Source organism: Dermacentor albipictus, chromosome 5, assembly GCF_038994185.2.
Source record: "Dermacentor albipictus isolate Rhodes 1998 colony chromosome 5, USDA_Dalb.pri_finalv2, whole genome shotgun sequence".
Taxonomy (NCBI): domain Eukaryota; kingdom Metazoa; phylum Arthropoda; class Arachnida; order Ixodida; family Ixodidae; genus Dermacentor; species Dermacentor albipictus.
Window position 1 is genome coordinate 114443340 of NC_091825.1, and position 12104 is coordinate 114455443.

Genomic DNA, 12104 nt, shown 5'->3' on the forward strand with positions numbered 1-12104 from the left:
GGTTATTGTGCACTAAATAAGTATATACATAGTGACAAGAGCAACAGATTTATGCTGCAACGATCGGAAGTACCTACAGTCAAGGGATAATTTGGTGTATTATGGATAACGTGACAGAACAGGTCAATGACGGGGAGAACTACATGCTATGCAAAAATAAATGATGCCACCATGAAGCACAAAACGCTTTCGGGTCGCATTAAACATGAAATAATTCGCAAAATGCACACGGGTGCAACGGTACCAAGTTTCACGTTTGCAAACAGACTAGCATGCCTGTGACGAGACACCAATTATAGGTTTAGAATTAAGCAGAGGACTACTGGTAAACCATCTTTAGGTGTGCGTGTCATCACAGCAAACGAAATGATCCAAAAGCCATGGGGTGGTCAAAATGCCAAGTGAAATTAAGTGGGCAAAAAGCAAGCAAGCCCCGCACAGCAATATCAGCGGCCAGCGCAAATTTATTTCTGAAAATAGATAATAGACCATTACAACAACACAGAACAAGATGCAAAGAGAGGTGCACAACAGCAACACCGCTCGTTTACACCAGATGAATGAAATCAATGACAAGATTGCAATGACAACAACGAAAAGCATGTAACTTGTGAGTAGGCCTTCTCACGTATAATGTAAAACTGTCACCGAAACTTTGCCAGCGAAAAAAAGCAACAAAACAGCAGGAATAGCATATGAGTAACACTGAAAATATTTGACACCATGAATGAGTGAATGAAAAAGATAGCGCTCATTCCCTGAGGTGCACAACACTACGCCAATAATTTACTGGCTTCAAAGAGCGTTGGTGTTTCAATGCATGGAAATATGAAAAAGAAAAAAGAAAATATACCATTCTTTTTCTTTAAATAATGCGACTATTTTCAGAGAGTTCAGTAGGCACCATGCAAGTCCTCACGGGAAAATAAACAAATGTAAATCCTAAAACTAAAGAACACGTAGTTCCTCGCTTAAATTATGTTTGATCTTAACATGAAAAAGCATAAGCTTGAACACACAAGTATTCTTAGGTCTGTCACAATGTTAGAAATCATGTAAGCTTGAAGTCAGCACTAAACAGCTTAAGCTACCTGGTAAAGATGCACAACATCGCACAGTTCATCACAGTCTATCACCATACAAACACTGGGCTTAGCAAGGGATGAAACATGAGTATGCAAGTACATCTATACGTGTGATTACACTGCCAGAAAACAAATAGCCTTGTGTATGATAACATATGCATAATAAGAAGGGGAAACAAAAGTGGAACGTGGAAGCCGGAATATGTTGTTAAGAGGCTGTTTCTCCCCTTGGCAAAGATTAAAAGGAATTAAAATGCAACAAGTGGCAAAACCCATAACGCCTCCCTAACAGCGCGATAAACAAATCTATCAGCTTAACTGAACACTAGAGCAACACATCACCATACTACTTCAGCTCACTTCATTCTGCGAGACACACTGACACATTTCAGCAAAGCAGCCATGTAGGAGTAAGATAAACACAACATTCTCCAAACACAAATGCACTCTTCGCAACACAGTCCCAAATAGCAATACTATGCATATGCAAATTAATTTGTCCCACGGTAACAAGTGAACAGGTCTAATTTCTCAACATCTCAACCACAACTGCAAAGATAGCAATATACATTTCCGGCAAGTAGCTGCCCTAACTGCCACACATTGAAAAGTACCTGCAGGAACATTTATTTCTTGAGTATGAATAACAGTAACAATGAGAAATCAACACTATTTTTAAATATCATGCTATCAGAAGGCACTAACATTGTCCCTTGATTGTATTGTATTTTAGGATTTAGTGCTAGGCAAGTATGTTAAATGAGTGTGCACGGTAGAGTACAGCCAAGTAAAAAAAAATGCCTGTCACTAGCTCCTGAATAAACACTTCTCTGTACCTACGTATATAAAACAAACGCCAAGTGGTCCTGCACACACCTTAGTTCACTCAGTGACAGCTTTCAGAACAGTGGTTCCTGAAATTAACTGTGGTGCTGCTACATGGACGTGCTTTCTTAGAGAGGACTTCAGATCTTTCTCGGCAAGCTAGGACTTTTCAGAACATGCCTAGGAATCAGCAGTTGTCACAAGTCATGATAGTTCAGTACATATAAAAAAAAACAATCACATAAGATTCTTCCTTGGTTGTATTTTTACAAGCAATTATTACTATATCAAATTGTTTTGCTCTGGTCCACTGTTATAACAAGCGTCGGGTACACCACATTCAGGTCACCAAATTCGAAGAAAGAACAGTCTGCACTCACGGTGCAGCAGTCAAAATAAAAACATTCTCGTTTTGTTAAAATCTTTTGTGCTACCAGTGAGCAAATGTCAATGCAACATGTATTGATGTAGAACAAAGGCTTATTACAAAGACTTAATTACAAGAAAGGTTTACTGCACTGCCATGGGAACACTTCAGGCCATGCCATATTCAAGACAAGCTGAATGTTCTGTGTTAGTTTTCCCATGGAGCTTTCCCACTTTGTGTAGACGGTGGCACCGGACATCCCTCTAGGTAATACTGCAAGACATTTTACTGCTTTAGGAGTCTCGATGTACATTGTGAAGCTTTAATGGAACAAATGTGCGACGTCACACCTCGACTTACTTGCGCTCACTTGCCTTCTATATGGAGAGAACTTGGTCATTAGAAGAGGCCAGAAGCACATGGAATCACTTGAGAAGCAACAAAAATGCATGCATTTTTTTTTTTACTAAAATGCAAGAGTTATTTCTCAACACATTGGTGGCATGCCTTCTCTGCACTGCACATTTCATAGGAATGAATCTTCATGACGTCTGCATGCAACTTTAGGCGCACATCATATGGAAAGTATAACTTTAAAATGTAAAAACTCTGCCGAGCAGTGCTTAAATGTAAAACATGCTCTTGTTAATAAATTTATAGTCTTTTTCCTAGACACAAGTTTATCTATACGTATGTATTAGTGCATTGAAAATTGAACTGTTTATGAGAGCACTGAGCAGTTAAACAATGTACCCACAACCTTGGGCACCCCAAATAGGAACCCAGACACAGAAATATGGTCCTCGTATCCGTACTGTTTTTCTCCTGACTGTCTCCCTATTGGCGCTATCCAAAGTTATGGATCCCTATCAACTTGGCTGATGAGAGTGCTTGTTAAATGATGTGGTTTGACACATGTAAGTTTTTAATGCTATGTGTGGACGTTTTGATGGCAATGCAATTTTCATCAGTGTACAGTTCGTGACACACGTGCAGCATTCCAATAACACCTCTTTTTTTCATGATCTACATACCTTGTGTTCAATATATGGGATCACACAACACAGGCCGCAAGCGGTGATCACAAGTGCAGAAGAATGCAACCCTAATAAGTACTGCAGTAAAATTCCCTACATCTAGAAAACAAATGCATCACACATCTCATGCCTCGGACAACTTTGCACTAGTTGTTGCGTTATTAGAGGGCAGTACTGAGTATATGATTATTAGGCACACTTGCAAGGTATAAACTTCAACAGATGGTAAGTTACTCTGGAATGCATTGCAATTTTGTGTGGCAGTAGCAATAGTTGCATATAGAGAAATGTTATTTGCAGCATTCTACAGCTTCCTTTGTGTAGTCTGGCAACAATTATGGTCACTTTGTGGTAAGTACGTAAGCATGCACCAGTCCACCATGGCAGCCAATCTTTTGTGACCCATAAAAAAAATGCATCCACTTGTAACAGGTACTGTTCGTAATAAGATGAAAGAAGCGGGCACTCTCTACAAGGCAAGTTTGTCTAGTTATGTCACCTAGAGAGAAAACTTGAGTGTCAAAATTTGGGCTGTATCATGTGAACAGCTATGCAAATGCGTATACTAAACTGCTGAGCCCAAAGCACAGTTACCCATCCAATTAGTGCTGTTGGAAAGTATTCTTCAACATTTAACATGCTAAGTCTCCAAATAGTTAACTAGCACAATGTTACTGTGGATATATGCAGAGGGTCACATCTTTCTCACTTCAGCATAGCAGATGACTTGAGAAGCAGCCGAGGAGAAAGACAAATCAAGAAATTTTTCAAACCTTGTGACCCTCAGTCACCTCCTCCACCACTGTCGCAGCCACCTCCACTGTCGCAGCCACCTCCAGTGTCGCAGCCACCTCCACTGTCATGACCCCCACTGTCATGACAACCACTGTCATGGCCACCACTGCCATGTCCACCACTATCATGTCCACCGCTATCATGTCCACCGCTATCATGGCCACCACTTTCGTGGCCGCTGTCAACACCCCGACCAGCTTCCTCATCGCTGCTGGAATGACCAATGTCAGAAGACCAGCCACCAGGAGGGTAGTAGGAACCGGACCCAAAGCTGCTACGTTTGTAACCGTGGCTCTTCTTATGCTTCTTGTACTTCACGGGGGCTGTGTGCTTCTCTGTAGAGCGGCAGTACCGGTAGAGGATCACAAGAAGAGCTAGCACAATTAATATCACAACGGCAATGATGACGCCAATGATTACAGATGCCACCATGGTCTCGTTGTACTTCTACCTAAAAAAGTACAACGCAAGATGTGGTTACAAAAGGCACTCAAAGAGAAAGTCAAGCATGCAGATGCTGTGCCTATAGTGAACTGAGCATAGGTCTGGTATAGTGCATTTATATGTACACAAGGCTGAATATAATGTTTATTATGATGTGCTACATAAAAGATAACTATAGCCTTCAACTCTTATGATAAAAAAGTGATTTGATACACCAGCCCAAGTTTCCACATATCAAGCTACTTACAACTGCTACCTAAGTTGCAGATGCTATAGGAAACTGCAAGATTTCCTGAGAAGATCTCTCTTATTATGACAAACATGTGCTTCATATGATAGGTGCTGAATCTGCTTTAATATGAGGCTTTCAACAACCTTTCAAAATTTAGAAAGCATAAAATGTTACAGAAAACTTACAAGCACATCCAATGCAAGAAGCACAGAAAAAAATCGAATTGGGAGAAATATTATGCACTAATGCACCTCTCACCAATCTCACACTGAAACTACAATGGGAAAATTCATCTCAAATGGACTTCCCTCTTGCTCCAGCTTTGAAACATACGTTTAACCATTTACCAATTCCCAAAACTCCACAGGCACAGCAGATTGCCAGCTTCAATGTTACTGTGATGCAAATATGACTAGGACACAAATGCCACAAAAGATCAATAAGAGTTAATTTTTGACAAAGTAATGAAGAAACAAACACATTTTAATTAATGCAGGTAGTTCAACAAAAGTTTTATCTTTATAGAAACTTCATGCGTTTCAGTTCATGGTGCAATGCAAAGAAGCAGACACTGCCTCAGAAACATCACTACATAAGCAGTTAAACCTGAACAAATGCTGTGTATGCAAATGCCTCAACATGCCTGAAAGGGTCACTAAGGACAAACACTAATGTCTAGAGTGATACAGAATTCTGTCAAAGTTCTACGGTTTTCTCCTTGGTAGAAAAATGTTGGTCATTAGCGAATAAAATGAAGGCAGAACTTTGCTACTGAAATTACATTTTCAGCACCATCCACACCACGGTGGTGATGTGAAGTCATCAATTTCATCATATTTTGACACACTTTCAAGTTTTACTGCAGAGGAGGATGTCCAAAATGCTGTCAGCTTGAGTCCTTTCACACTTAACAAATGTGATGCATGTGAAAATTGATTACCTAGCCTTGAGAAGACACTTCAACCTATGCATTCCCAAATGAGACTCGACTCAAAGCTCTTCAGGTGGAGCACAGCGGCACCTCTTCACTGATGAATATGCTAAGATGTAATAAAGCTTCTCGCTAATTCCTCCTAGATGTTGCTTGAGAAACATACATTCATTCCAGTGCATTCAGGCAGAAACCAATAGCATTTGGGTAAAAAATTTTCGTTCGCAAGTCAACTGGGAGTGCCATTAATGAGCAGTGACCACTTCAGTTTGGAGGTAGCACTGCCATCCACTTCATTGAGTCAAGTAGGAATTCTGAATGGAGGAACATTCTAGAATATGGGGCATAAAATCCACAATATCACCGGGAGCTGGCATAAACATTTTGAGGCGGTGTCAGCCCCCTTTCAATTTTCTGTTGTCTTTACATTAAGACAATCCTTCTGCATAAATTAACTAGCCTTACGCAGACTGTGAAAATCCATGACCTCATAGCTTATAAGAAGCAGGAATTGCAAGATGATGCTGACTTTTGACGGCTTTCCAACTCAGCAATGCTCCCTTCACTGCAAGACCATCTATTTAGCATTGCACAAGTGTAAACAACCAATCTAACATCATTTCTTTTAAGTGTCTTTTTGAAGGGATACCAAGAGGGAATGTCAAATTAAAGGAATGACGACAGACACTTTCCAATTGCACAAACACTACTACATGCTTCTTGCTCGTAAATGGATGACACTTAGCAGCCAGGTATGAAAGCCGTCAACACTTATAAATTATTTCAAACTGACGCTATAACTGGTCATGAAATCACAGGCTCGGCTTCAATGGTATTATCATGATGTCGCAACACAGAGCGAAATTTGCTATAGTTGTGTCTCTATACAGATGGTTATGACAATTTTGCTCACAACAGATAAAACTGTTGCACAGATTTCTTCTGGCTGGGCTCACATGTGGAAGCCACAGCGATCACAGGAACAGAGGAAGCCAGTATGCCATGACGTCACGATGCATTCACCATCTGGGTACTAAAACTGAATAGGGTTCGTAGACACAAACATCACAGAAAATAAATTGGACTGCACTGACACTTGCCCGCATTAAAGCAAAGCTTTCTTTGCAAACCTTCCTGGACTTTTCTAACTGTGGCTGGGTACTTCCTCTCTTACTGAATACCTCGTGCTAAAAAAAAATTTAAAATATGGGGTTTTACATGCTAAAACCACTTTCTGATTATGAGGCACGCCGTAGTGGAGGACTCCGGAAATTTCGACCCCCTGGGTTTCTTTAACGCGCACCTAAATCTAAGCACATGGGTGTTTTCGCATTTCGCCCCCATCGAAATGCGGCCGCCGTGGCCAGGATTCGATCCCGCGGCCTCGTGCTCAGCAGCCGAGCACCATAGCCACTGAGCAACCACGGCGGGTACCTCGTGCTAGGGACCGCATGACCATCTTTGCTAACCTTACAGGTGTCACGGCTGCTGGCTTTCTTTTCAACGGAATTACGCCGTGATAAAACAAATGATGCTTAAGTATCCCAACTGAAACATATCTGCGGCATCAAGAGCACCATTCCTTTAATAAAACAAACCTTTCTATGCCTACTTTTCTATGGTTTGGGGTTCAGGGCATCTGCTTGGTTGGTCTTTACCAAGTGCAGTTTACTGTAGCATTATCTCCAGGATGGACCAGCTCTAGTTGGTGCGCCAACACTAGATGCACACCTTGCCGTCTTCACCGGCAGGCATGTAATCACTATGATGTAAAACCCTGTACACAATGCAATCAGTTGCACGGCATTTATTTAACCGCCGGAAGCTTCCCTTCTCAGATTCAAGTGTGGGTTGCATCTGCATAATTTTCTTCTACAGTTTAGAGGGTTTGGACCTCTATAACAATATTTAATGCAAGGAAATAAAAGTTTAAAATATGTCAGTACCTTTTCAAGCTGGATTGGTAAATTACGCTCCTGGGATAACAGAATGACAACAAGTTGCTATTTGATTTCATTATTATCTCTGGAATACCAGTCTTGCCGGGAGAGAAATATTGGCAAACCAGAAAAGATGCAAAAACAAATGAAAGGCAGTTCCTGTGCTAGCTCCTCATCCTGAGATTCGAACAGAATTTGCTCAGGGCTAGTTACAGATTTATCGATAAACATGAATTATATTGCAAATTAAAGAAACCAGAGACTCATTCTCTTGAGTTTCTACAACAATAATGTCCAAGCATGGGGAAATACCTTCAAACCCATGACGTCATACTGATAACAATGTCACTTCAGAATGTGTATCAAATTTGGAAAGAAATATTGTGCCCTTCATTTTCTTCACCAGCAACCAACCTCTACCTGCTTATGCATTGAAAATCGAGTCAAGCAATAAGCACATTCTAGCACTAAAGAGCACACTTAGTGTGTTCTTTCGCGTTTCTCTAAGATCGTTCAGCAACCATCATTTCAGAAACCACCACATATGCCACCATCAGCCCATACATCACCACCATATGCGCCACCATCACCGACCCCGCCACCACTCCCATCAATGGCACAGTGGTCCGCAGATGTCATGTTAATTAGCAGCCCCGTTGCATACATGGCAACTTCTGTGCCATCATTTTGCTGCTCTTTCAATGACCGTTGTGCGGCTTTTGCATTGCAGTAACAGCATGAGAAGATGAAGAGTGCGAAAAGTGAGGCAAGGCTGACAAGAATGATGGTTGTGCCTTCCATGGTGATTCACATGCATCCGATGAGTGAAGTGCACAAACAGCAGAGGAAAGGTGTTCAGTCAGCAGCAGAGTGCAACGACATGCCACTCTGCAAGCAAAAAGAATAAGCGACACTAAAAACATCTCGCAGTAAGCAGGCAAAGTGTGAGCAGGAAGCTGAGAAATACAGGTTCGAAACAAGAAAAGTTGTCAGACACCCAAATGCCACAATGCATTAGCTGACTGGCATTAGCTGCAGTAGTAAATTTATCAAATAAGAAAGAATATCATGAATCACCTTTTGCTTTAATATGCGTACTATTGTACCTAGCAGGACACCATTGGATTTTGAGTTTATGCATACTAATTGACTAAAGAGTCAGTTTTGACTACACAGGGAAGGCGTTCTCTAACAAAAGTTTGTCCATGTGCTTAAGACATAGCAAAACAAAAAGCAGATAAGGATTAGCAAATAGAAGGACACAAATGCTTGAGTCATCTCTTCTTTGATCATCCGTGGCGATATTTTCACCTGCTATATCAAGAATACGATTCATCTTGCCCTAATTCTGTATTCTTGGCCACTACGAAGATACAGCATGAGACATACATACATTTTCACTTGAGACAACAATACAATAGTGGCTTTATGACTGAATGCAGGCATCATTTATGTAAGCAGCAGATGTGCACTACAACAACATTAAACATGGACTTGTACAAGGCTTCGAAACATGATGTTGGCATGAGGCATTCTTTCTGACGTCACTATATTTAAAAAATGGAGACTTTTCACTATATGCACTGCGCTACAGACCTTTTCACAACACTTGATGGAGGCTCCATGTTTGAGAATGAACTGTGTTAGCCTTACTTTCATTGTACTGAAGCAATCTGTAAGGAGCAGGTGCATGAGACTCCCATGCACAGCTACCAAAGTCAAACAAAGCAGGCACCTGAAGTGATGTGAAAAGGTCTCGATATAATCAGAAAAACCAAGGACTTCAAGATCCCCGGTTTTCTGAAAGATCAAGATTCAGGCCTCACCTGCTCAGCTTCAAGTACCAGCAGCTACAACACAAGCAGAAAATCGGTGAGAATAGCCAGTGGTGCAAAGCCCGAACAGGAGCAGAAAGCAATGAGGTTAGGAAGTGAAAGATGCAAGTGCCATAAGGAAGTGCAGCAGTGCTTCACAGTTAAAAGGAGCCACATCTTAAGAGCCTATAAAGCCAATGTGATGCAGATTTGTGCAGCGTCAGAACCCTACGTGAGCAAAACAATGATGCCTACCACCAGTCTACCTTATTTCAGAGGACCGCTCTTACAACGGCCTGCGTCACGGTCTCAGTGATGGCTGCCACAGGGACAGTGGTGCCCAGTTGCGAACGTCGGCATGCGCACCAGAGAACACCCACTAGGGCTACCGAAACCAGCAGCAGACAGGATGCAATCAATGCTGCCCGCTCGGCAATCTCCATGGAAGTCCGGTGCAAGTTGTTTGGTAGTAAACCTTGAACCGATGTCACATGAGCCAAATCAGCTTTCAGGCAGTCATTAATTTTTAGCAGGTGATTATACTGCTGCTTTTTGATACCATTTCATGCGGATCACTCAACAGCACTATGTGAACAAGGAAGATTATTAAGACTTCAAGCAATTTAATAGCCAATGCTCATGCATCACACATCAGCTGCAGCTCTGTTAAAGTAAACTTAAAGCGAGCTTGCCTTTTTTCCGCGAGAGCTGTACAACCTTAGCGAAACCATTCAGAGTGACAGTAAAATTATCCTGATAAAGAACGACTGTCACAAATCCTCAAATCGACTTTACCCCATCCTCAGCTGATCAATATCTCCTTTTCACACAAGGCTGCTTTACAGTGCAAACAGGTCTGTACCTAATAATGGGGCGAAGTTCACAAAAGGGTCCTAGTTCCGGCAGACCTGTGAGTGCTGATCTCACCGTACACTTATGAGCAGCTTCACATTTTTTTTTCTTTCCGACGTTTCGTGCAATAATATTCTGCTTGTTTCCTGTGCCACACTGCATCTTCACTACAATCAAGTTATAAAACCTCCATATTTAAAAGGGCGGTACACAAAGAGACATGCACGTTCAGTTAAGTACCCTTTATTTCCAGGGCAAAAAAAAAAAACAGTATGTACGTCTCTACAACGTTAATAGAAAGCTACGCGAATGCTGAAGCGCCGGTATGTCTTTTTAGCTACCTGGCTGCCAGCGTTACAGAGCTGTGGCAGGCTATGGTATTTACTTGTTAATGTCTTCAACCCAAAGCAAGAAACGAATTCGCTCATTCATATTTTTTTCCTTTTTAGGTCTGTAAATGGGGCAACGGAGTGCAATGCCCCGGGTTTTATAAGTGTCTAATAACAGAGTTCACGCGAATTCCCTACTTTGGTCAAGGCCGTACATTGTTTGGCCGAAGTCCTTTCGACTTATCAAAAGTTGTTTCGCTTCCACGATAACTTGTCATTTCACTGCTCAATGAGAGATTCTGATATAGCCTTTAACAAATAGCGGACGCTAGCTAGTAAGTTCTGGCCCACAGGAACGCGACGAACGCTAGCATGATCAACGAGTGGATTCTCGTAGCCCACATCGTCTAGCATTTCAGTCTTACGACGCCTGCATTCCTCACGCAATAACTGACACCGACATGCGTTTTGTAATGGGACAAAGAAGACATGCTGGCGGAAACATATTAAAAAACGAGCACGAAAATGAACAGAACTTACTCACCGTAGCGCAGTGACCACCAAAACACACCACAGGGCACTTCTCTATGTTCAGGCAAACGTGAAACACGGCGCCTGCGAAGACACCGTGTGACTGTCCGTCCGCACGTGCGGCTACGTTGCAGCGACCAAGGCTAACCGCTTTGGCGGACGTTACCGCGTAGTCGCCGGACCGTAAATTTCTAGCGTGTGGCAACACACAAGCAACGTAAATGACGTCCGCATGCTGGCGTCGCAAGAATTTATTTTTTTTAATTCTCAACGAAAGTTTCTCGCAACTTTGTTTGTTGATCAGCTAATCAACTCGTCAAAAGCTGTTTACCTTTAGCAGTTAAGCGGACATACATACGCAAGGGTTCAGCTGTGAAAACAAAACACGAGGTGCACGCAGAAAAAGGCAAAAACTGCGGCTTCGTTTCACTCAGCTCAGCCCCTCCTTGCAACAGCGGCAACAGCCCAAGCAAACCATGTGAAGCACGGTAGGCGTATGTCACCCATTTTACGATAGATAGCAGCACCAGTTCTAAGGTCTCCAACGGCGTGGTGAACCGCGTTGGACAAATGATCATGTCTACTAGCATGCTACCATACTACTCAGATACTAGAAGTAGAAACGACACGAGAGAAGCTGGTAGCAAGTTTTCCCATGATTTTTCATTGATCAGCGCTAGCATTAGCAGCAACGCTTGCCAGCAGCGCAACCGGACGTTAAAAAAACGTGGCCTTTGAGATTACGTGATTCAGCTGCGCCAAATCTTGGAGGCTATGCACTGCATAGCGCCCGGTAAATTTGAACTATGGAGTGCATCGTTCAGGTTAGGAATGCGGTTTCGTGACATTAGCGTGCAGAGCAGTGACACCCACACTGGGCTTTATTTTTTGCCTAAAGCATAACGTGGCACCGGCGTAAACG

At 42.2% G+C, this 12104-nt stretch overlaps 1 long non-coding RNA gene across 1 annotated transcript; it reads right to left on the reverse strand.

Annotated features, from left to right (window-relative positions):
• Positions 1-446: 446 nt before the first annotated feature.
• Positions 447-11632, reverse strand: LOC135920542 (uncharacterized). Its single transcript, XR_010570277.2, has 3 exons — positions 11196-11632; positions 9726-9945; positions 447-4560 (listed from the first exon to the last, which is right to left on the reverse strand). It is a non-coding gene; the product is annotated as an uncharacterized lncRNA (long non-coding RNA).
• Positions 11633-12104: the final 472 nt, after the last annotated feature.